Here is a 27,254-nt window from a genome sequence, read left to right on the forward strand (position 1 = left end):
GTTTTATCTCAGGCTTTTTCAGACCCAGGCCCGCTGGCCTTGGTGAGTTCCCAATAGAACATCCCCATTGTCTCAGTGTGTGGGTGCACCCCTTGCGGTCCTGAGTTCCTCGATTGTGCTCTCTCTCCTTCTGCTCCTGGTTTGGCCCTTGAGATTTCAGTCCGGTGCTCCAAAGTGGGTCTCTGTCTCTGTCTCCTTTCACTGCCTGAGGAAGGTTAATATTCAGGAGGATGCCTATATGTTTTTCTTTGGGTTTTCCTTCTTATTTAGCTTCTCTAGGATCACTAATTATAGGCTCAATGTCCTTTGTTTATGGCTAGAAACCAAATATGAGTGAGTACATCCCATGTTCCTCTTTTTGGGTCTGGCTTACCTCACTCAGGATAGTGTTTTCTATTTCCATCCATTTGCATGCAAAATTCAAGAAGCCCTTGCTTTTTACTGCTGAGTAGTACGCTAATATGTATATATTCCATACTTTCTTCATCCATTCTTCCATTGAAGGGCATCTAGGCTGTTTCCAGGTTCTGGCTATTACAAACAATGCTGCTATGAACATAGTTGAGCATATACTTTTGTTGTATGATAGGGCCTCTCTTGGGTATATTCCCAAGAGTAGTATTGCTGGGTCCAGAGGTAGGTTGATCCCGAATTTCCTGAGAAACTGCCACACTGATTTCCAGAGTGGTTGCACACGTTTGCATTCCCACCAGCAATGGATGAGTGTACCCCTTTCTCTACAACCTCTCCAGCAAAGGCTATCATTGGTGTTTTTGATTTTAGCCATTCTCAGTCAGTGTTTTTTATAGGAACAGAAACAAGTGGAAAATATATAGAAATGTAGAATGTATAGAAATCTAAAGAATACATACACATATCACACACACACATTTATCTATTTATATATATGTCAGAATTTATTAGGTGGGCTTTAAAGTAGTAACCACAGCTAAATCACACCTGAGATCTCCTTAGTAAATTGGGAGCATGGGGACCTTGGGAGAGGGTTAAAGAAGAAGGGAGAAGTAGGGAGGAGGGGAGCAGAGAAAAATGTAGAGCTCAATAAAAATCAGTCAAAAAAAAAAAAAAAAGAAACCATCTGGCATTTACTCAGTCGTTTAGGCTAAATGCCTCAATAGTTGGAGCAATACCATGAGTGCTATCTCTCAGAGTAGTATCATGAGTGTTATCTCTCAGGGCATGTAGTGGTGGTGGTGACACCACAACCTGTAGTTACTCAGTCCACAGGGCAGGGTCCCTCAGTAGCCCCAGTCTTATAATTGAAGCATGGAAGGGTCCTGGAGAATAGCTGATCCCTATTCTTTGATGAATGCCTGGAAATGCTCACTCTGATGTCAGACGATACGATACCCCCGCCTCCGTTCCCATGCTCTATATCCATCCCTCTCAGTCTGAAGCTGGCTCCTGGAAGACTATTTTTGCCTTGTTAACAGCCTGTACAATATTCTCTGTCAACACTTCCGCCCCTTTGACCTCACAGACTGGTGGCCAAAGGTCCTCAGTGAGGTTCCCTATGCAGGTGATTTTCTAGCTTGTGGAATGTAGGCATTAAAACCAGTTGGAACAAGAAGGAATAGTTTAGAGGGGGATCATAAAGACGCAACATGGCGAAATCAAAACATTTGAGGATTAAACGGATAATATTTGGCTTGAAAACAGTATGGGCCTTATTGTCTTTAAAGAAATTGAAAGCAGTTACACTCTGTCGTGGGAGCTGTGTTTGCAGTTCTAGGATAATAATACTGTAGCTCTCACAGCAGTGGGAAAATGCAACTGTCTGTCTTATGAGGTGCTGAGCTCCAGATTATGGTTTTAATCAGGGTCTTCCTGACCCCATGTCAAAGATCCTCACAGACACTGCTGAATGAAGTAGGAAGTTTAACAGTATAAACACTTCTGGTGAGGTAGGACGTTTAACACTGCAGACCTTTAGTTGTCCTCCAATTCATGGAAGTCACTGTCAACATACTATATTTTGCTTCTTACAATAAGGGCAAAGACTGCATCTAATAACATTTCCTTATCAATTGTTTAGGAAACATTTCCCAAGGAAATTATTCATTCAAACTTGAAACTATATTTAACAAGATTTGACATATGTGAAAATTAATGCACTTTATATAAGAAATTGAGCCCTGGAGATTTAGATTTGTAGAATCTCTTCATCATTTTTCTCCTCCTCTTCATCCTTTGTGCCATCCTTCTTTACTTTTGAGGTTCTCAAAATTGTCTCATGTATAACATGTAGTTGAGAAGAATTTTATCACTCACTCATCTATCTACCTGTCTACCTATCTATCATCTATCTATTTACCATTTATCTAGCATGACTTGTCTGTCTGTCTCTGTCTTCATCTCAGTCTCTCTCTCTTTTCCTTTCTTCCTCTCTCTTTTCCTCTCTCTTCCCCCCCCCTCTCTCTCACTCTCTCTCTCTCTCTCACTCTCTTTCTCTCCATGTTTCCCTACATATCCCCGGCTATCCTGGAATTTTCTTCTATACCAGACTGGCTTCAAAGTCATAGAGTTCATCTTACCTCTGTCTAATGAGTATAGATGTTGGGATTTATAGCTTGTGCCACCAATCCTGTCTGACCTTAAATCAAGTGCTGGGGAAGTAGGTGTTGTTCACCATAGAACAGCCTGGTTTTAATGATTGCTTATAGGTTTGATAAAGAATTAAACTGTTTTCTTCCTATAAAATTATACTAGCCCTGTCTCTCTAAAGACTTTATTTTATGACTTACATATTCAAATTATTTTGACAATTGGGCTACATTTTCCCTGGGTTCTTTTTGCCTTTTTAAAAGAAAACCCGATTTACTAAAAATAAGTTTTGAATAAACTGTTCCTATCTTTAAATCTTTTATATTTTTGTATTAATATGTCAAGAATTTATAGTTATTTATTCTTGGTAAATATTTCAAAATATCAGTATTTTATGACTTAATATGTATGTATTTATTTGGCTTTAAATAGATACAATAATATGAGAAACATAGTAACTTGAGATGTGTTCATGGACAAGGAATCTGTTTTTATCTGCCAGGTTTGTGATATATACACTGTGAATTCCCAAGGGGAAAGACAGTATTTTAACATAGGCAGGAAGCTGACATCAGCCTCAAGCCAAAACAAATAGTATTTTTTTCCTTTACAGAAAATTCATAGTCAAAGTTGAGGAAGAAAGGGCATTACCAAGTTGCTGTTTACTGTAGCTCTTTTCTATGTCTCCCTGGAGACCTCTTTCCCTGCCTTGGAGGCCATGGTCAAATGAAGTCTGTTGCTGTAGGGAACATAACTGGGCTATGACACGTCTCTCAGCTTCATTTTCTACAGCTCAGAATATCTGACTTCTGACCTCTTACTACTGTATGCGCAGGAAGGTCTTAGATGGATCAGTCTTTGCTGCTTATTCTCCAAACTGGTAGCTAGTCCTTAGTGGCAAGAATACTGCAGAACTAATTTTGTTCTGGGGAAAATTCAATTTCTTCCCAACCCCGAGAAGAGCTGTGCTCCGCCCCTATCTTTTGTCCTCTGTGTATCTTCTTATTCTTCTCTGCAGTCTTGCTTTCTCTGCAGTGTGGCCGGATATATAACTTCACACCTAGATAAGGAAGCAAGCACACTTTAGACAATTTCAAAGATATCCACCGGCTAAAATACAATCTAAATTCTAGTACATACACCTCTTGTATGTGTGCTTAAGGCAATAAGTCATCCTTGTCAATAAGGGTCTTGATTCAAAACGGAATGAAGAGAAATCTCTAAATAACGTTCTTAAGAGGAAACTCTCTTTTAAATCCAAGCAAATATTCCAGTATGTGCTCGAGGCTATGACGGACAGCTCAGTAGACAGGAGCATCACTGAGGGCAAATAAAATAAATCTCAGATTCTTTTGTTATATTCATATTATTCCTTAGATTGTAAGAATCTGCTCTAACCATGTCAAACAGCTAGAAAGTACCAATCTGCAAAGCCATGGGTCTGTAGAGGGCACTGCTGGACCACACATGCAGTTGGTCTTATTGATGAAGGCTTAAGCGAGATTTCATTAAAGTGTTCTGCAGGTCCCAGATACAGAAAAAAAGCACATAAAGTATTTATAATCAATTTAAACTTTGAGAAAATTAGGTAACTGTGTAAAATATTTATATGCAGTTTTTGGAAATGAATGTTTCTTTTGTCGGAAAGAAGTATCTGTCTTTTCTGCAGGAACTATGAGCGAAAATATCTTTTTTTATTAACTTTCTCAGTCAAGGACTCGTGAAGGACAATATAGGTTTCTGCCATGGAATTCGTGGAAATGTCCAGCACCAGGATGTATTTAAAAGTAAACAGAAATAGCATACTGAGTTCGCGGATGCTGCAATCTTTTAATTGGTTTTGCCATGGCTCTGTTCAGTTAATCTCTAATCGGAAGGCTTCTGTGTAATTATGGAAACTCTCTATGACTTAAGGCATCTTTCAAAAAAAGAAACCATAAAGAAACCTCAAAGCAGTGGCAGCTCATAATAATCTCATAGGTAAGTAGCCTATGCTTCTTATTAAACTCTGAGAAATAAGGACTGTCAAGGTGAGAGTTCGGTAAAGAAGCCACAATCTACACCTCATATATTTTAAAAGCATATTTTTAAAAAAATCCCTCAAGAAGCAAATTGTGCTATTTAAACTGTTCTGTATGGATTGTGAATTACTTAACAAATTTGTACACTAAATTGAAGTTGAAGTCTAGGTACACAAGTCTCAGACTGAAGACAGGCAGAATTTCTTTTTAATTCTGTGTGCAAGCTAAGGTGAACTATTACTGCTAAAGCATTAAGAGAAGTTAACTTAGTCAACCACAGTGTCACGCATCCGTAATCCTAGCACTCAGATGGCTAAGGCTCAAGAATTGATGTTAGTTCAGAGTCAGCTTGGGCTACATAGGGAGTTCAAGGTTAGTGAAATCCTGCCAATCCTCACACACTCCCCCCTCCCCCATTCAACAAAATGCTAAGAAAATGTAACTTGGCACTTTTAGGTAAAATAGAAGTGTCCTTCAATTATAAAATATTTTACGTTAAAATACAAATTCACCTTAGACCAGGATATCATCTGTTCATTTATCCATAAGATGCAGGATGTGCACCATGTTAGTGAGGAAGGTGTTTCACGTTCGTCATTGTTCATACATGGCATGGTTTACAACTCCATGATTTAACTCTCATAGCAATGCAGACCAAAGAGCGATTCAAAGAGGGCAAGTGCTGAAGACAAGAAGATTGTTATACAATGACCCTGACCTCGGAGCGTGAATGTGGGATGGAGGGAAAGCTTCGGAAATTTATTTAGTTGCCACAGTTAATGGAATTTCCTGCCTGCGTGGGAAAGATTGGCGAGAGAGGAAGAGCTGATGGCCTGCATATGACAGGGAGGCTTGTGTATATCTTGGGTTGATGCACATCCATGCATGTCTGAAAACAACTAGCGAGCAATGCAAAACAGAGAGGAACCTCTTTTTTTCCAAGTTTTTTTCTTTATGCTATTTTATTTTATTTTATTTTTATAAATTTATTTATTTATTAAAGATTTCTGTCTCTTCCCCGCCACCGCCTCCCATTTCCCTCCCCCTCCCCCAATTAAGTCCCCCCCCCCCAGCCCGAAAAGCAATCAGGGTTCCCTGTCCTGTGGGAAGTCCAAGGAACCCCCACCTCCATCCAGGTCTAGTAAGTTGAGCATCCAAACTGCCTAGGCTCCCACAAAGCCAGCGCATGCAGTAGGATCAGAAACCCATTGCCATTGTTCCTGAGTTCTCATTAGTCCTCATTGTCCGCTATGTTCAGAGAGTCCGGTTTTATCTCAGGCTTTTCCAGACCCAGGCCAGCTGGCCTTGGTGAGTTCCCAGTAGAACATCCCCATTGTCTCAGTGTGTGGGTGCACCCCTTGCGGTCCTGAGTTCCTTGCTCATGCTCTCTCTCCTTCTGCTCCTGATTTGGACCTTGAGATTTCAGTCCAGTGCTCCAATGTGGGTCTCTGTCTCTGTCTCCTTTCATCACCTGATGAAGGTTAATATTCAGGAGGATGCCTATATGTTTTTCTTTGGGTTCTCCTTATTTAGCTTCTCTAGTATCACTAATTATAGGCTCAATGTCCTTGGTTTATGGCTAGAAACCAAATATGAGTGAGTACATCCCATGTTGCCAGCCCCTTGGTTTATTTTAACTAGCCAAATGGGAGAAAAGTTGAGATTTGAGCTATCCACTCTCATTTCCTGGTTCTGGAGATAATTTACTAGTGATCATTCGTGGTGGCAAATGGTTTGAAATAAGGTTAATGTATACTGAAGCAGTTACTTTGGGTTGAGCTGCTTTCTTTATCTGATGCTGCTACGTTAGAGTCTTTGCAGACAATTTTAAAAGAGTCTAACACGCGAAGGAAAAAAGATTTCCAGTAAACTATAGTAAAATCATTTGATATCACACTAAGTATTGTTCTAACCTAGAACTTGCACTGTGGATTTGGCATAGAGTCAGACTGTAGTCATGTGATTGAATGTACCTCTATATAACTCTGGCCTTTTGGGATTCTACCTGTGGTCTTCCCTGAGCACTGTACAGAGGACCGTTACTCCTCAGGAAAATTTCTCCCCCATGGGGTACACAAGCACAGTGATTAACCCTTTCTTGCTAGTTAAATTTTGGATAATTTATTTCTAAGTCAAAGTAACAGGAACATCGTATTATGTCAGTGCCTTATTATTATGTCTTGTGACTGAGTTACTAAGAGAAAACTCTTGAGCTAACTTCTCCCATTGTATCCAGTGTATTAGGAAATCTGCTGCTCTTGCACTAAAAATAGACCACAAATGACATATTCTCATCTACACAGTGACTAAAACTGTCTCTAATGCCACTCTGGACTCTTGCTTTCTGCATTCTACATGGCAGTCAGAACTATATAAATTTAATATGTATGGTTCATCACATGTCACCACTACTTGACTCATCACTTCCTAGTCACAGAAAATAAAGATTCAGAGTATTTTACATAGATTCTAAAAATTCCTAAAGAAATTTTCACTCTGATATGCTCTCACACTACCCCTGTCTATTTCAGCTCCAGAGACTAGTACTAGAATATTCCCACTTCATACTCCCTTAGTACTTTTATAGATGCTTTCTTTGCTTTAATTTTTCCTTTTCCAATTTCTCATTCCATTCATTTAACTTCCTAAGCACCACCTCTTTGGAGAGTTAGACAGTTGAAAAATATAGACTCTTGGATTCTGTCTTGGAATGCTATTACTAGTCTCCCATAGTAAGATGACAAATACAGTCATTTGTTAATTTGTTATTTATCTTCTCCACTAGATCATTAGCTCCCAGGTATTAGGGATTTCAATTAAATCATAGAGATTAGAACACAGATTCACACATGGTGAATGCTAAAACTGTTTGTTTGTTGAATTTACAAATAGAAGAGAGGATGAATGACAGAACTGTCAATGAATTTGTTTCTGTTACATTAAGATGAACACACAAGCTGCGATGCTAGAACCATGAGTGTGTAAGTACTGTTTTAAATGTATCTTGTCTCACTTGTTTTCATCTGAAAGAGACAACAATGTATAAAAATTATTTTGGTGTGTAATAAGGTATTTAGCACAGGGCTGACAATATGGTGGACTTTAAGCAGCCTAGAGTTTCCTTGCCAAATTGGATCCATGAATTTTACACTCCAGAAAATCCCACCAACATCTCTAATTTCACAGCCCCATTGATACCCTAATCTAGGCATCGCAGCAGTAAAGAATAGTCAAAATAGATGATACGAAACTGATAAACAGGTGTTGCTCTAAGTCAGGGATAGTGAGTTGAAAATAGATTTTGAAGGCTCAAAGAATTTGAACACATTATCTTAACAAATGGGTCAAATTGTTGACAGCAATACTATGGCTGTCATTTCCCATCAAGTATCTTCAGTGAATATTGATGAAAGGGAAATACAGATTGTACTGGATAAAGTGTTGGGAAGAGATATTTATGAAACAACATTTAAATGTGACAAAGACAATGATATTGTTAAAATTGCACTGCTTTCAGCTACCCCGATTTGCACACAAATTACAGAATTTTTAAGATAGGAAAAATGTATGACTAAGAGCTATTTGAATTGGAAAATCGGGACTTAAATCATCTTGTCTATCATAGCGTCAAGGTCAGTTTTCTTTAACGTGCTCTCTCAGTCAAGATAAACATAAAGGAAAGGTTTTATACTTTAAATATCACTATTTCATTCTTTTAGATGAAAAATATTTGATATACATTTAATTTGACATTTTTAACACCTTCGTACTTTTAGAGGTCTGATTTTGATGGACTATTTCTATCACTTTATCTCCAGTGAATGAACTCTACTTTTTGATACATTCAAAATAAATACTCAAATTAATTTTTTTCTGTGATTATCTGGGCTAGTACCAAATCTGGAACCATTGGAAGTAAGGATAAAGATTTTTGTCTCCATTTCTGTAACTGAAATAATAAAATTGGTGAAGGACCAAAATAATTTGTAGAAATGAAAATGCTGTCTGTGAAAGTTAACACTGAAATATTTCTCCATATCCTGTTGCTGCTGTTACTGTTTCTCTAGTGACACACACCAGAGTCCTGTGCAGGTGTTCTTCAGCATCAGTCACAGAAGAATTCATGCATCACTCAGACCATGATAGCGCTGTTTTCTCTTACAGACATTTATTTTCACACATACTAGCTATTACTAACTATTAAAATTATGCCATGATTAATTTTTGGAATTTTTGGAAACTTTCAAACTGCGTACTAAAGTGTAAAAATAAGTTTGAAATATACACATGGTGTGATAAAAATGTCTGAATTGGCATTCTTTAGTGAGACAGTGCAATAGATACATTCAAGTTTTATCTCAGTATGCTCATAACAGTTGCTAGCAAATCGGTATTGAACATGGGACTGTCTTGTAAATTTCTAATCACTGTTGTGAAAGGACTGGCCGTTTTCACAAGTATGACCATGTGTGACCAACAGTGTAGGCATAGATCTTCAACATCAAAAGCAATGTCATTACAATGAGTATTGCTATTTTATTTGAATGGAGCAAGATATCTTGACTCTTTTCCAGATGTAGCACATGTTTACCAGTAGATCAGAAATAATATATTATTATCACAGCCTGACCAGTAGGGGATCTTTGAGTCTCAATTTATAGTATTTTTGTGATCCCACCAAAATTTCTGTGACATGAATAGCCAAGTCTGGGAAGCTCAGGATTGAGTTAAAAACACCCTTCAAGGGGTTGAGAGATAGGACATCTGTTAAGAGTGTATACTGTTTTTTCAGAAGGTTTGCACTAGATTCCTAACACTGATGTTGAGCATCTCAGAACCGTCTGTATCCCCTGCTCCAGGGAATCTTATGAGCTCTTCTGGAATTTGGTAGACACCCTCACCTATATATGTGTGAATAGACATAGACATACATAAACAAAAATAAATATGAAAAACATTTTAAAATGAATATTAGTACAAATTTATGATATTGGATGAATGATTTGATATATCACAAAATAAAATAGTATGATTATAAAACAGTGAGATAAGCAACATATCGATTAATAAAACGTATTTTCATGGAATTGTGAATTTTTTGCAGGATTTGTGTAGATCTGCAAGCTACCTTCAGTAGAGCTTTCTTATTCACGTGCATTATGGACTTATTATAACTATAGGATGAATCAGAAGTTACTCGATAATTTGTAGTTTATTTGTTGCTCTTATCATTCTGGGTTCTTTCCTTGGACATCTCTATGCATTTTAATGGTTATATATGCTACTTTTGTAATCTATGTATTAAAAATTTATAGCATTATTTAGGATACAGACTACTTAATACAAACTTTGTATTATGCACTGGGATGTTTACATCTGGGGAGAGTTCAAATTCTCAATATTCTAAATGAAAGCTTGTGTTACCATCTACAGTAGATATTCCCAGGTATCACTCTTGCGTGCTCTAGCTGGACCCATTTCTAGAAACCTGGGGAATTTCTTATATTTGCTCTTTCTCTCTTTGAATGACCTCCACAGGTAACCGTCTTTTAGATAGCCGCTAAAGTCACCAGTCTGACTAGAGCCAACAGTCATCGGGCCTCTGCGCTTTGCTGGCACATTTCCTTGCAAGCTCAACCTCTACCAGTTCTCCTTCATGCTCCTTTCCCTTTTGTTCTACATGTCTTATTATTTTCACTAGTAACGTGGAGCACTTGGAGACTTCAGGTTGAGACGTCATGAGGCTGTGCTCCTGGTATCCGATTATAGAATCCACTTTCGACTGTGAAACTGCAGAGACAATTTTTGGAGCTATTTCTTGCCTTCTTTCTCAGTATGCTAGAATCTCAGAATTAAATCTGCCATTGTTCGGAACAGCAGATATTTCCATTCTCCTTTCGCTGCTAACACTGTCTCATTTCAGGAGGTCACTTTTTCTTGGATTGCTCAAACTCTATCTTACTTGCTTCTTCTCAGTTTTTTTTTTTAGATCCCATGCCTGCATAGAATGATCAGAACAATTCATCTGAAAAAAATCATTTTAAAACAACTCTGATTCTCAGCAGCTCCAGCCATTACCACCCAACATTCTATAGTCTGCTCTCAGTTTGCAGTTTGGTCCTAGCTCTCCTGACTTCCAGCTTTATGTTCTTGGCTCCAGCAGCATCATGCATGCCATCATACAATAAAATGTATTTCCTTATTTATTAAGATTTGCTTTTCTGTGTTCCTTTGTGTATTTTCACTTTAGAATAATATCCAGGCATTTCTTCTTTTATAAATCATGTCCTCTTTCTCATGCTAGGATGCATGATTCTTTCTGTGCAGTATATAATATTTTCTGCACTTATAAATTTATTGCAATGGTGGGAACTAGTTCTGTTTTAGTATTTTTGTGCTATATCCCTGTATATTTATTGTAAGTGGTTTTATCCACCTGTTTCTCTTGATGGCAGATATTCTTGTAGCACGAAAAGCCTCTGCAACACCCAAAGAGTATTATGAATTATTTTGGTTCTAGAAGAGGAGAACGAGACAAGCCCAGGTTCTGGGTTTGCTTTGACTGTACTGTGCTGGGCTTGAGAATTTTCTGTCTTCCTCACTCAGAAAGTGACTACACCAGAGTATGCTTGATCGGAAATATAATTTTATGCATTGTTTACAGAATCTGTCAGTAGCAAGAAGTTGGTCCTCATTTTCTGAAGGAATCAATGAAGACTACAAAGGTAAGCCTCATTACTGTCTGAGGTTGTCTGCAGCTGGGATGAAATAGCATCCTTACAATTTGACTTTTGCTTTGCACTGTTTCTCATTAAGTGCACAGAATTCCTTGTGAGTCTCATTTGCATTTGGTGAGTACAGGGTCAGTTAAGCACAGGCATTCAAGACAAAAGCACCCAGCTTCTTAGAAATGTAGCTCCCTAGACCAGTTTGTAGGATTTCATTACTGGGACAATATACACTATAAAATCTTGCCATGGTCAAGTCAGTGCTCATTTGGGCTCGTTCACTACTCTAGTGCTGGCTGGTATTTCTGCTCAATGGAATCCAGTGGACATGGATTCCTTGCAGTGATGCTTATCTAAGATCTTTCTGTCCTATGATTTCCTCTTGTTCAGTTCCTTGGGACTTTCTAGGTTAGAAAGCTAAGCAAGGGAACACAAAAGGTAAAACGAAATGCAAAAGATTATGCATCTCTTCTAAGTTTGGTCCAGGAAATTTTATGTCCATTTCTTCTCTTGTTTAATTGGAAAAAAAATTGTTTTGAAGGACAAGCTGCACAATGTTTTCTGGGTAGAGCCAGCTCATGAGCATTAGTCTTTGTGGGGTGTTCACATCCTAGACATTTGATCTTAAGATGAAAACAGTCATAGGTAATTGTGATTGTTCACATATGAGTGTGTTCCGGTTAAATGCTGTACAGACAATCAAGGTTGAAATTTGAATCTCATATAACATTCAAATATCATAACACAATACTTTTATTTTGATTTTGTTTCAACTATTTCAAAACATAAAACATTTCCTTCCTTATCTTGACACCCATTTTATAAGAAAGGTTGTGGGCAACATGTAGCCTCTTCCTGCAGTTTGTTTACCCAGAGGTCAGCTGATCCAGCCTTAAGGTTGCTGCTTGGGTAACTGTTGCTTTTACTAAGGCTTCATGATGCTTTGGTGTACTGCCAGCTGTGTCTTCCTCAGACTGTTTCTCTGCATTAAAGATCCAACATGCCTCTTTTTGTTCCACTTGGAATTTACCTAGTTCCTCCTGGGAGACAGCACATCAATTTTTTCTCAAGACACTGCATACAGCTAAAAACCATCAAAGCAAGTAGTATCTGAATGAAGCCCAATTCTTCTTCTTTCAGATTACATTTTTTAAAAAAAATGCCGAGTCTTAAATAAATAAGACAGCCTTTTTCCTTCTTCCCTAATACCAACAGAAGAGTTTCAGTGGGCAAATTGTACAAACGTCCAAGCAGGGAGGGAACGAAGCAAATGAGGAATGGTGGCCAAGGCACCATCATGAAACCTCTAGAAGTTTTGGCATTGTCAAGCTGGAGCACAAACCTTAGTGCACTTGGCCTCCTGACAAATCTGAAGAGGGTTTTGGACAGTATCTGAACCTTGAGGATGACTTTCCACACCACTTCGTGCTGGTATAAAATTTAGAAGCCCATGGGAGGCGTTTTACAGTTACAGGCCTTTTCAATTCAGTGTTATGGGGTTCCTACCAACATAATCCCATGAAAATTTAGGAAGCAATGATGTCTTTGCATCTAGCCTGTGTTAGTGATTGCATGCAAGGTCTTCTCGGTAACATCATTTTGGTAGTTTTATTACTTGTTGTTTCCTCTTCTGCCTTTGCCAGAGGCAGCCACTGTGATCTGCATAGCTTAGTTCTTGCATTTTACTGAAGAGTATAAAAGAATTTTAGTTGCTTTTGGCCTTCTAGCTTAATTCTTACAATATTTTAATTGAAATAAAATTTTATTACATCATTTCCTCCCTTCCTATTCATCTCTTCAAACCTTCCACTACCCCTCCTTCTCACTACAGCTCAAATTCAGTGCCTCTTCTACTTTAATTGTTGTTACATATCTATCTGTCTGTCTGTCTGTCTGTCTGTCTATCTATCTATCTATCTATCTATCTATCTATCTATCTATCTATCTCCTTTTGGGTCCATTTATTTTTGATTCTATATACAGAATTTCAGGCATGCCTACTTGAAATTGGATAACCAATTAAGGGGCTCATCCCTATGGTTGACTAATTCATCCTCTCTCAGTGTCTAAAGTTGCCTGCAATGTGGGCATTGGGCTCTGTGGGATTTCCGTATTACTCTTCTGTATTACCATGCTTATTGATGCTGCCACTGTTCCAGCCCTATTTTGGCAGCATTATTATTGTGTTACCAGAGTAGCTTCTCTGTCTTTTCCAGGAGACATAGTCTCATGGCAAACGTTATTGTTCTCTGGCTCTTACAATCATGTTGTCTTCCCTTCCACAATGTTCTTTGATCTGTGCATGCAAGAATTGTGTTTCAGGTATATCCACTGAATTTGGGAACCCCATTATCAATTGTTCTTGGCATTTTGACCCCGTGTGTGTGTGTGTGTGTGTGTGTGTATGTGTGTGTTTGTGTGTTTAGTGGTATCTTCTGCAATTAGAAGATTCTTTGATAAAGATTGAGTCTTATACTTATCTGTGAAGTAAATGTAACTAGAACTGCGCAGCGGTGGTGCACACTTTAATCCCAGCTCTTGGGAGTCAGAGACTCTGTGAGTTCGAGGCCAGCCTGATCTACAAGAGCTACTTCCAGGGCAGGTTCCAAAGCTACAGAGGAACTTAAAAATAGCAACAACAAGAACAACAAAAATGGGGAATAAAAGACCCAAAACGAAACAAAAAAGCAAAAATAACCAACTTTGTTTTTTAAAGTAACTGTTTAGAAGGAAGCTACCATTGTCCTTGGTTATCTCTGATAGTAAGTCACAATGCACTTTAAACTCAGGACTCAGAATTCAAATCGGATCTGACATGAATGCCTCCTCTTTAAGAACTAGCTTTGACAGTAGCATAATATCCTACACATACTACCAAGAAAAAAAAAGCAATCAATATTTCCAATCAGCTGTGAAACCTATGAGCTACAATAATGACCAACATGTCATGATATCCCTAAATGTACAATGGTGGGACACATATCTTGCTAATAAAGAACAGTTGTCTATTTAGACTTACAGCACACTCAACAGGAGGAAAACAGTGGAAATCTAGTCAATTATCCAGGGCTATGGAGATCATGGATCTTAGAGGAGAGTCTTCTTTCATCACTTTTACTATACTAGTACCTTACTGCTTTCTAAACGCTTGTTCTACCTTATTTCTTGTCGGAGGTTTGGAGTTTTTCTCAACTTTAGAAACTTCTGTTTTACTCTTGGTTCGTTAAGTCTTCCTTAACTTCAAAGACAATAAATCCATGCCTGAGAATCACAAGTGAGAAGTCATACAGGTTACCTCCTATAACACTGTCCTGGACCTTCTCTGTAGTCTAACATAATCTGTGTTTCTGAATTCGGTATGTTCAATAATTATTTTTGTTGAATTTGAAAAGGAATTTTTCCTGTACCACAAATACATACACACTTGGGGTGTGTTGGTTTCAGGAACTGAGAGTACTCCTCGATATTTTAATTAATTTGGCAATAGATTAACAAATATTTGCTGTAATGTGAAATGTGAAACACAACTATTGAGAATTCATATTCTGTTAGGCTAAAATCCACTTTTCTTTATTTTGTTTTGAATAGGTTATTCACTTGTGTATAATTTGTACCGTCAAATGTTAATTCCTTTAGTTATTCAGCAATTCAAAGTGTCAACATACATCTGCAGAAAGCAGCAAATAATTGCACTTGTAATGTCCACTCCAATCTCATCAGAAAGTATGTATTATAAAGCTGTCAGGCTCCCAGTGGTGTTTGTTTGAAAACTCACATTTTATCACTGGCAGCAAATGATAGTTGTTTTACAGAAGTTACAGACTATTTTGCATTTTGAGAATATGTGTTCTAACTACTACAACATACATAACTGCAATTTGAATGATAGTTGATTAATTCAGGTAGACTTGTGCTTCACTAAAGAAGATACATCATTAATTTCACACAATAATTCAGCATTCATCAGAACTATTTTATGCACACTCTTCCTTTCATTAGACATATTATTAAAAAGTAATATATTTCATAAATTATGGTTCAGGAACACTTATATTTTTATCACTTCCTCAAGTACATTTTGCAAAGAAAGTAACATTTTTTATTATAAATGGTCAAATTATTCCTATTACCACAATTTTAGTAGTTTAAATGAAAAAATCTCCCAAAGTTCCATGTATTTAACCATGTATTTAAACCCTTGGTCCCCATTTGGTGATGTTTATGAAGGATGTTGAACCTTTAGCATGTTCAGCATTGCTGGGGAAGTACATAATTTGGTGAAGATTTTAAAGGTTTGCAAGTCTTGTTTTTTTCTCTCTGCTTCCTGTGTACTTCTGCCATTATTCTTGCTTGTTTCAGTGCCTTCTGTGTTGCATGAATTCTCCTCTGGAGTCTTAAGAAAATGAAGAAGAGCCTCAATTAAGCTGATTTTGGTCATAATATTTTACCACAGCAACAAAAGTATAGCTAAAACAGTCCTTTTTATTTTTTTAAGAAAATTTTGTCTTATCATCCATTAACTAACCATCAGTATAAATGCAAATATAAAAAAACCACATAGTCAAATCACATTTTATTATACTTACTAGAAATACGCTAACCTTAGAAACCATATATAAAACATAAGCTATATGACCCTACTACACTGCGAGAATGTCTGTTTTTTAGGTGGCTTTTTGTTTCAATGATCAGTGTAGCAAAACTCATGTACTCTAATGTTGGTTCCATAGAAGAGTGTTATATGCTATTCGGGAACAGTTGTCCTTCCATGTTGTTGGAGGCTGCTTGTTTGTTCCCGGCTGCTCAGTGCCAAAATAACTACATAGAAGCTGTATTAATTAAATCACTGCTTGGCCTATTAGTTCCAGCTTCTTAGTGGCTAGCTCTTACATCTTAATTTACCAGATTTCCATTAATCTGTATATCGCATATGGCTGTGGCTTACCGGCAAGGTTCTGCTGCATCTGTCTTTGATGGAAGCTACATGGCATCTCCCTGACTTCACCTTCTTTCTCCAAGCATTCATTTTAGCATTCCCTGCCTTGCTCTGTTCTGCCCTGGCATAGGTTCAAAGCAGTTTCTTTATTCATTAACCAATAAAAGCAACACATATACAGAAGGACCTCCCACATCACTCCCATTGGATGGTATGTTAGTGCAGATACTCCACTGTTGAGTAGCAGCATTAAATCATGTGTCCTTACACATACTTCTAGTCCATACACATAAAGGAAGGTGCAATTCCCTCAACTTGATATTCGGTTATGATTTTATAAATTTACTAAATGATTTAAATATTTATCATATCTTTTAGCTTTTTCTGTAGGTATCTTCATTCTGGTACATTTAGAAAACACAACACCAACTTTCTATACCGTACTACCAGAGCAACTCATTCATGTATTATTTTGGTTTGCTTAAATCATTTCACCACATTTTCTTCCAGTGATGTTTAATTCTTATGTCCGACTTCTAATTCAATAGTCATAAGCATTTCCTTTATCTGTACTCTTATTTACATGATAGACTAAATTTCACAGAGTGAAACTTCATCAGTATGCACTGCTTCAAGCCTGTGTACTCAGAGTGTGAAAGATTTAATTTCCATGTAAGGAATGTTGAGAGATTTCAATGCAGAACAACATCAATAAAAGCCAAATCAGTAACGGATACATTATAGTTTTGCCTTCTAAAAGCACTTATATGTGAGCTAATGACTTGGGAAATGGAGTTGGGACAGTGGTGCTGCCTGCAGGCTACAAGCACAAAGATTGAGCTCAGCGAGCCTCAGGTAAGTGACATCGAGGGCAGGGAAGTGTGCTATAGCTTGAACCACACAGGGAACCTGCTCCTAGATACTCTGCCTAGCCCCAAGATCACCCTGACTCTGGGCAACAGTAGTATATCCTAGCCAAGTCTCAGTGACGGTCCAGCATTTATGGTGCTTCCGAAACCAGAAACTTTGAACTAAGGCAACAACTTGTGGGAGTGAATATTTGCATATAAAGCTGTTTGGGCACCAAAAAAAAAAAAAGACAGTGGGATGCACTGCAGCTTCCAGTATCACTGTGATGAACAAATATGCAATAGAGAGTTGTAAGCGAGGGAGGAATGGGGCAGCGCATGTGTGGTGGAGAGAGGCAGAACTAGAGACTCAAAGGCGGTGACAGGTGTGAGAGAAGCCTGCCATTTGTCTACAGAGGAACAGGAGAACATTTTTCCTAGAATGCTGGTAAGGATTGGAGCTGGGTCAGACTTAGCCCCTGAATATACTGCCCAGCTGCATGATCACCCTGGTTCTGAGCAATTGCAGGATGTCTGAGATGAAGAATAAAAGCTCTCCACTGTCCATGCTGCCTCCAGAGGCCGTGTTGGTACCTGCGGTCTATGCTGTTGCCCCAGGCCATGTTGAAATTTGGGGTTCATGTGGATGTTCATGGTCTGGGCTGCTGCTGGAGGACATGTCAATGTCAGAGGCCCATGGTAGTACTGTAGGTCAGGTGGATGTCTGCAGTCTGTGCTACCACAGGAAGCCAAGTTAGTATCCATATCTGTGGCCTGTGTTACCTACTACTAAGGCCTTGTAAATGTTTATGGTCTGTGCCACCAATCAAAGCCATATAGATGTTCATAGGTCATGTTCTTCTAGGGTGTTATATAGATGGAAGTGGTCTGTGCCGCCACCAAGGGCCATGTAGCAGTCGGAGGTCCTGCTGCAGCCAGGACCCATGCTGATGTCTGTATTCTCTAACTGTGACAGAAGGCCGTGTTGATGTCCGTAGTCTATATCATGTCAAGGTCTGTGGCAAAAGCTGGCATTGGAGTCTGTGTGAATGTCCATGGTTCTTGCTGTCAACCAGGAAGACCATGGTCTGTGCTCTTGCTGATTAAGGACAAGGAAGCTACTTTTGAAGTAGTGTCAATGAATGCAGACTTATGGTTGAGAAAGGGAATCATAGAAGGTTTCTTTGACAAGCCCTACACTCTAAACCACCCCTTTCCCCCACAAAAGAAACACTATAGATAATAAGACACCAAAGAGAGCTATTAAAATTTGGTATAAAAATACTGAAGTGTACTCCCCATAATTGGTCACTTCTGGTCAGGGGGTGGGTGGATAAGGTTTTCAGTTTTCTTTGAGAGGCTGGCCTCTGGGAGTTTGACCATGCTACGCTCAGTATAAATTGGGCTTGTGTTTTGTGTTTTTTTTTTTCTTCTATTTTTGAGAGGGGATGGGGAAGGTCACAAGGGCTGGGGTCTAGACCTGGGAGAACTAGGAAGTGAGTGTGATGAGGATGCATTATGTGAAATTCCCAAATAACCAATAAAAATACTGTGTTGAAAAAGGATGATAACATCATAGAGAAATGATTGTTGAATTGAGTTGTTTATATGGTAGAATATTTTTTAAATTTATTTATTTTTATCTTATGTACAATGGTGCTTTGCCTGGATGTCTCTGTGTGAGTGTGTCAGATCTTGAAGTTAAAGACGGTTTTGAGCTGCCATGTGGGTGCTGGAAATTGAACCCTGGTCCTCTGGAAGAGCAATAAGTGTTCTTAACTGCTTTGCCATCTCTCCAGTCCCCTGACGAAGTATGTTCAAGTCAATGAAAAGGACTGAAACTCACAGAACAATACATAGTTGTACATAACAATACGCATGGTTCCTAAAACACACTGGTGCTTTTGTAAACAAATGATTCCTGAAGAAGCACGCTACTTCCAAAAATCTACAATTTCAGATGACCATCTTGCAACTTATGACAACTCCAAATTTCTCTGTGTAAAATTTTACAGATTGGGAATTTTTATTTTATTGACTGAGCCATCTCCTAAGCCCAAGGCTTTCTTTTTAATTCAATATAAATATAAGTCTTTAAATTATGATTTCAACACCTCAATAATACAGAAATTAGACTTGGATGCTACAAAGTCATTCAATATAAATTTCTAGTACTTAACATAACGTTAAGTTGTGATCTTAAGGCATTGAGAGGGGTTGCATCTCAGTCGTACAGGATTGTCAACATTATATGAATTTGTAGTGAATTTGAACATCAGTACCATGAAAGAGGAAAAAGTGTAATATTAGCCAAAGATTAATTATCATAAATAATCTACACTGATTGTTTACATCTTAGACACTAACCAGTATAATCTAAAATGAAATAATGATGGAGTAAATAAATTTCTCTTGATTTTAATACTTCTCTGCTATCTGCACTAAAGTCTGGTATGTCTCTGGTTTCCTATTGATGAGGTTATCACTTAACAGGTGAATAAAATGGTAGAGAAGCTGCAAGGCAGTTTGATGGTAATTTGCATTTGAGCATTGCTGCCTCATAAAAAGATAGCTTTAAACATGATTTTAGATTTTCCACAGATGTAGGAACTCTTTTTCTGTAAGTTGGCTCAGACAATGAAATGGCTGGTTTATTGTAATGCTTTAAGGGTAAATTGGCATGTGTTATTAGTTTTCACCATAGTACAGTAATATAGAATATTTGTGTAGCAGTAATTAAAAAATCTCATACATTTCATATGGACATTTTCATACTACTTTATAATATACTTTGAGCGTATCTCTCCACACTCTTCTAACCTTCTCTTCATATCTTTCTCACATCCTTTATGTTTCTTTGTTCCCCTAGGCAGTTTCCCTTCGGCTGTCATGAAATACATTACACACACACACACACACACACACACACACACACACTCACACATATATATATACACTCACATGATTTCCTGTATGTATATAAAATTTTAAGAGCCAAAAATATGTTTTTGTCTTTTAGGAACTGACTTAATTTGTTAAATATTATAATTTCTAGATATATCCAATTTATTGCAAAATGACATAGCATGCTCTTTTTAAATTAGAAAACTTTATTTTATAACTAGCAATACAGTTGACATTCAATAACACTATTTTTCTGATTAGTTTTTGTCAACTTGACACAGCCTAGAGAGAGTTACCTAGAAACCGCCACTGAGAAAATGCTTCCATCAGATTGCCTGTAAGCAAATCTGTAGGGTAATTTCTTGATTAACGATTGTTGTGGAGGGGCAAGCGCTCTGTGGCTGATACCACGCTTGCTGGTCAGAAGGAACCAGGTGGTATAAGAAAGCAGGCTCTACCAGCCATCGGAAGCAAGTTCGCTGTTGTCCGTGTTCCTTCATTGCCTCTGCTTTAGTTCATGCCTCCAGCTTCTTGCCTTGATGTCTCCCGATACTGAACTGTAACCTGCAAGGTGAAATGAATTCTTTTTTCATTGATCATGATGTTTCAACACAGCAATAGGAATCAAAGTAAAACAATTATATTAACATGATTTTCTATAGTTTTAAACCGTAGGAAAATTGAAAAATTTCAGGTGATACACTGCTGAACAGTATTTTTTTTACACATTTTAAAAATTTTTATTGACAGTCTGAAATATTTATATAATATCTTCAGTTATTTCTAAGCCCTACTGTGTGTCCTGGGCACAGCTACTGACTCCATAATTATAGCGCAGGAATAGCACATACTGCTTCTTTAAATTGACATCTTTTAGGTATTTGGTGCCCTTTTGGATATGCATACCATTGATGGCTTGGGAAGTTTCATGCATGTTCTTAAAGTGAACCCAAAGATTTGACATTCTTGATTTGCATGATTTTTTAGGGTATTCTGAGTCAAGAGAGTAGCGAATTATCTTCACAGGTCACCTCAGGCCACTTACAGGAAGAAGCTGGAGTCCTTTTTCTTACCATGACCCTTCACACATTTGTATATTCTTTTGTGTGTGGCCCACTGAGGTTTATTCTATTTTGAATTATTTTTAATTTTGGTGATTATAAATATACTCTTTCTCCATTCTCTTTCCTCCCTCCAAAATTCCCTTATACCCATCTATAACTGCTTTCAAATTTGTGGACTCTTTCAGTGGCAAACCATGTCTAATTCCATTTCACTAATGGCCAAGAGAATTAAAAACAAAGCCCAACTTTTACAATCAATCCTTCAAAGAATAATATATGTTGAATTATTTTAAAATTCAAAGCTGCTTTCAGGTTTTTCATTTTTCTCTTTAAAAAATGATTTGTAGACCACCACCAAACATTATAGGCTGTTACCAATATTATTACTTACTTACCACAGTGTGACAGTAAGTGTCTTACTGTTATTGAAGACACATATACTTATGTAATAGAACATAGAGAATTTAAGCTAAAGGTAGCTAAAAAGGTTACTCCTACTGACTAGTGTTCATGGTACTGTAACATACTGTGTACACTACTGTACATGTAGCTACATACCATGGGAGCTGCTACAACATACAACAACCTGCCTGTAAGATTTACTGGTGCAGCAGTGGTTCAGATGTTATGGGCATTACCAAGCACCATTTCATTATATATAAGAACCACTATATTCTGTGATTAATACTTAAAGCCCTTTGGCATTTATTAGCTTAACAGACTACTACCTTCCACCAAGCCAAAGCTAAGAATATCATCAAAGAGCACCTTGAGCCTATTGTAAAGTTTCCTTCACCTTGTTGTACCTTCCTCTCTGATTGTGCCCACCAATGCATTTTAAATGTGACTTGATTCATGACATTCTCTTATATGTAAACATATAAAATTCCATGAAACTGCTTCCATTTTGTAACATGGAATTTGGGGTAACCTACATCTGTATTTCTGGGTCTTAATTTCTCAAACTAGTTCTTTAAGAGGAGAGCTATGGTATTTGCATTGACAACATACAGGGGAAAATAAAACAATAAAGGCTGTAGCAACAATAATCTCATTAGTTAAACAGACATACAAAAGATGTACTACCCATTAACAGAATACACATTATTGTCAAATCATACTGAATAATTACTAATGTAAATACAATGCGATTTATATAAAACCCTCTGGAAGAATGTAGAACATTGAAGTAAAAAAAAAGACCAAAGGAGGAAATATAATCTAGGTAAGACTAAATTATCTTAAAAGAAATAATGTTTTTTTGCATGATTACTTAAACAAGTTACTTGAAAAATCAATAATAGTATTTTACTTGTAGCTGCCAATTGATTTTCTTCATTGCCTTGGATGGATGGAAAGATATCCAGTTATTGATTTCATAACTTTTACACAGCTAGCAAAAATCTTAACTTATACAAAAATCAGAGCAAGAGGGACAGACAAAGGATTTATATGAAGTTCTTCAGTGCATTATTTTTGGCATATCATAGTAAGAATATGAGGCTTGGTTTAAGGGATAAGCTGATTTATTGCAACATACTGGTAGTGCAATAGTCAACTCTGCTTATAAATCACATGATTAGGGATTCCCCTCTGTATGCTGTGAATATCATTGGTTAATAAAGGAACTGCTTTGGGCCTATCACAAGCTATAGGGGAACAGAGCTAAATGGAGAATACTAAATGAAACGCTGGAAGAAAGAAGGCAGAGTTAGAAAAAGCCATGCAGTCCCACCAGAGACAGGTGTCTGAATTTACCCAGTAAGCCACAGCCTTGTGACACACAGATTTATGGAAATGGGTTAAATTAATATGTGAGAACTATTCAATAAGAAGCCAGAGCTAATGGGCCAAGTAGTGGTTTAATTAATACAGTTTTTGTGTGGTTATTTTGGGGCCGAGCAGCCCGGAAATGAACAAGCAGCCTACTTACAAACAGATCAATAGCATATTTTTCACATTTGGAGCATTTGTAATAGATGGTTGAACAAATTGTTCAGTTTATGTAATACATAAACATACAGTTTGTCTCAAGTTGATATAATAAACACTATGAGCAAAAGTAAGCTGGGTGTTATTTAAAGTAAGTATTGCATAAAGTAAGAAGGGGATTATTTGGATTACACTTTAAAGTAGCACTTCATCAGTGAAGAAAGTCAGAGCAAAAATTCAAGGCAGTAACTGGAGGCAGGAACTAAAACAAAGGCCATGGGGGAGCACAGCTTGCTGGTTTGCTTTCTTGGACTTGCACAACTACTATTCTTCTTTAGACCAGGTCTGTGTGCCAAGAGATGACATTGAGAACAAAGGACTGGCCCTTCCCACATTATTCAACAAACAAGAAAGTGCTCTATGAACATGCCCACAGACAAACTGATAGAGTCAATTTTTCAGCTGAGTGTTCCACTTTCCAGGTTTGTGTCAAGTCAACAACTATGACTCTTTATGCATCATAGAAGAATGTGTAGGAATTAAACAGAATGAAATAAGCCAGGCACAGAAAGATTCTATAATATTACCTCAATTATATATAGAGACTAAAATATAAATCAAACACCCAGAAGTAAAAATAGACTCCTTCGTTTCCAGAGTTAAGGTTGAAGTAGGGAAGAAACTGCTAGCTATAGCAAAACAGATTCAGAACTGTGTGCACACTAGCTGACGAGGTCTAGATGTTGTTGTGGAACACTACTGTGTATTGTATTTGGGGGTTTTTCTAAATGACTAGAAATGATCATTTGCCACAGGTAAGAGGGGTTAAGGGTGTCATAATGGATGACATCTTGCCTCCACACAGTAGCCACTTTACTGTCTATGTGTGTCTCTTAACATCATGTATATACTTTAAATAGTCAAAGTATAATTCATCAAAAACTATCAAGGAATAATTCCTAAGCTATTATGACTCTATAGATGATCTTCTGAGTTACACAGTCACTGATGTTGGGATAAACAAAAGTCCTCATAGTTACAAGGATGTACTGATAAAAAAAAAACAGAAAAGAGGACTGACTCATTCTTAACAAGGCGGTACCTTCTCCTGTCTTTATTCTTCCCCTCTTCTCATGACCAATCATTAGCTACCTTGAGATAAATTTCCAAGGGCCAATGGAAACAGCATGCTTCAGACACGTCTAATGTCCTCAAGTTCTAAAGTAGTGTTAATGCCCTTTGTGTTCTGTTCTGTGACCCATGTTCTTCAGGAACAACAGTGTAAAAAATGGTATAAAAATGTTCACAAGGGGTCCAAACAGTAACAAAAATGAAGATATCAATCAAATCTACTTTGGTGGGCAGAAATGCACAGGACAAATATTCCATTAAATTCACCATGAATATATATATATATAAATTTTTCAAGGAACAGATGCCTATCTGAATCTACATCTTTTTCAAACAAAAAGAAAAAACATTAAAAGAAATATGTAACTTAGAATTCACTAGTTAGAGTAGTTAGAAAGGAACTTTGTTAGGTATTTCTGTTGGTGACTGAAAAGTTTCTGCACCCTGATAAGCCCCTCAGCTGACACAACATTCTGAATCAGACCAAATCAAATTGAATTAGAAAAAGTCCAGGTTTAATGGATACAAATGCTCCCACATGGCTTCCATCACAGAGGAGACAAGAAAGGAAAACCAGAAAACCATGTGTTTGTTCTCTGGGGGACAGTTTAAATACCCTGTGGGAGTGGTCTTGATCATCTCTGGGAGGGGTCATGGTTTGGCAGACATTCTTGGGGGCAGAGTTTGTGCTGAGGCAACTCCCAGGGGAGAGGGCTTGGGGTAGAACCTCCACCCAAACATTTCAGACTCTGGATATATGGATGCCGGGGGCTGGGGTGTGGCTTTCATCTAAACATTCCAGACTCTTTGGATATATAGATGCCAAGGGTTGAGGTGACTCTTCTACCCAAATATTCCAGACACTTTAGGTATAGCGGCATCAGCTCAAGTCTGGCTACTTCCTACGAGCAAATGGCCACGTGAGGGGAGAGTTGGGAGTGGTGGGCTCATGCTCAGTGGGAAGTGTGGGTGGAGAGGAGCTTGTGCAGATGCTGGCATTTTCTTGGGGTCCCTCTGTAAGTTGGTCTTGTCCAGACAGCAGGGCCAAATATACTCAAGAGTGGGTGGGGTCAAAATATGCTCTGGAGACTGTTAGTTTTCCTCAGGCCAGATTTCTTGATAGAGCAGCAGCACTTCTCCCCGGGAACCTGCAGGTATCTGTGAGACAGCTGGAACAGATTTACATCTTGGTGTCATAGCAAAAGGCTATTGCTTTAGGTTAAAAGGCAGGAACATTTTAGAAGACAATTAAAGGTAATTGAAAACTCAGAACCACAGAAGATACAGCGAAAACTTGTTAGTTTGGGACTATGAAGCCTGTGAAGAAGGTACCCCTGCCTGTGTTTTTGCAGGAAACTTAACAAATGAAGTAATGAGCCACCAATATCCTAGGTCACCAAATACCATTAGACAGATCTAAGAGGGATAAGTGAAGAGCAGAGGTGAGACAGCTTTTCCAGCTACCTAGGCCACCCCGAAGCCTCTCTGTGGTCTTTTGCGAACACCAGTCTCAGAAGCAGTACTTACCTTTAGATGCTAAGGCCAGGAGGCCTGACAGATTTTCCTGTGGTGGTAGGATTCAGTTTACCTGTCTTGGCAGGATGAGACGATAGATCCTCCCATCCACTTTAGGTAAGGTTCAGCCAACTGATGAGGTGCAAGGCAGATTTCTGCTGTGTGGGTGGCTTTGCCATATGCAAAGACAAGCAGGAGGAAGTTTTATATCCATGTATCTTTTTGGAAATATAGGTTGCTGCAGGAACTGGCGCGTCTCTCTGTAGTAAATTCTTTTATTAAAAGTCATACTCTCAGATCTGTAAAGGCACTTGAGAATTAGGGTACCATTACCTGTCAGCCATATCTAAGTTATTAGGGAGGACTGTCTCCTTGGTGGGGCCAGCATACATGGGTGCCTTTGCTAAAGATGGTGTTGGGTGTTGACGTTTCTGTTTTGACCTCAACCAAAAATGGTGGCTATCCACGTATTTGTATTTTTTCAGAGCTGTTGTAAAAAGCTGGAGTTAAAGTTTTACAGATTTTAAAACAAGTACACATATATACACAGGCATTAAAGCAAGCATGCTGTGACCATATTATTTACACATATATATTAACAGACAGATGAACAAAGCTTTCTCTGGGAAATTGTGTCAACAGACCAACTAAACATCCTGGAGTAGGCTGCAGGAGCCAGGTGAGCACATAGGTGTCCCACTGAGGACCAGATCAGCAGATGCTGTAAGGGAGAACAAAAACTCAAGGACATAACACCTATGTCACTCAGAGTGGGAGGGCCGGGGAATGGATCCACTGTAGGGAGAATCTCAGTGTGACCAGATCACATGCCAGGAATGCAGAGATGCAGACAAACAACAAACACAGAGAGAAGCTGCTGAGTGGGAGGTGGGGGAGCACCCAGTGTCTCTGGCAGCACGGTCAGGGTAAAACTTTAAGGATCTTAATTTCTAGATAGGTGAGAATCTGGAGGCACCATGACCTTAGCAACCAAGGCTGGTGCTGTGTGACATTGGCCACTGAAAGAAGGGAGGGAACACAGTACCGTGAAATCATGGTATATGGCGGTTTGTTTACTTGTCCCCATACAGGCAAAAGTTTTTAGGCATTAAGGATGTATGGTGTCAGATATCCCCAATTTAAAATGATTTTGTAAAAGGTAGCCCAAGGGCATTTGGGGATCAGGCTTCGAATTGCCAGTGGCCATTTCCACACATCTCTGCTAGACCGGCAGCCAGGTGCAATCAGTCCACTGTGTTAGGCTTTGGGTCAAAAAACCAGAGGGCTGTGGGAAATCCCCTTGAATATAAAGTCTTCTGCAAAAGGGGTCCCATAGGACAAGGCAGGTCCTTGTCCTGGTAACAGGATAGGAGCCTGGTGCCACGGTGTCTTTTGCAGACATCCTGGGAGTGCCCTGGGTCTCTAAGGCAATGACTTGGGAAGTACAACTTACTCAATTAAAGCTGATCTAAGCATGGAGGTCAGCAGGTGTGGGGGAGGGTGTTTTCTTACCACATGGCCCAGGGCCAGTTGGGGAAAAACAAAACAAAACAAAACAAAAAAACAGCCCCTTGGTGGGAACTCCAGATAAAAAGTTTCTGCACCTGATA

The sequence above is a fragment of the Microtus pennsylvanicus genome, chromosome 7, assembly GCF_037038515.1.
Source record: "Microtus pennsylvanicus isolate mMicPen1 chromosome 7, mMicPen1.hap1, whole genome shotgun sequence".
In the NCBI taxonomy this organism is placed as follows: Eukaryota; Metazoa; Chordata; class Mammalia; order Rodentia; family Cricetidae; genus Microtus; species Microtus pennsylvanicus.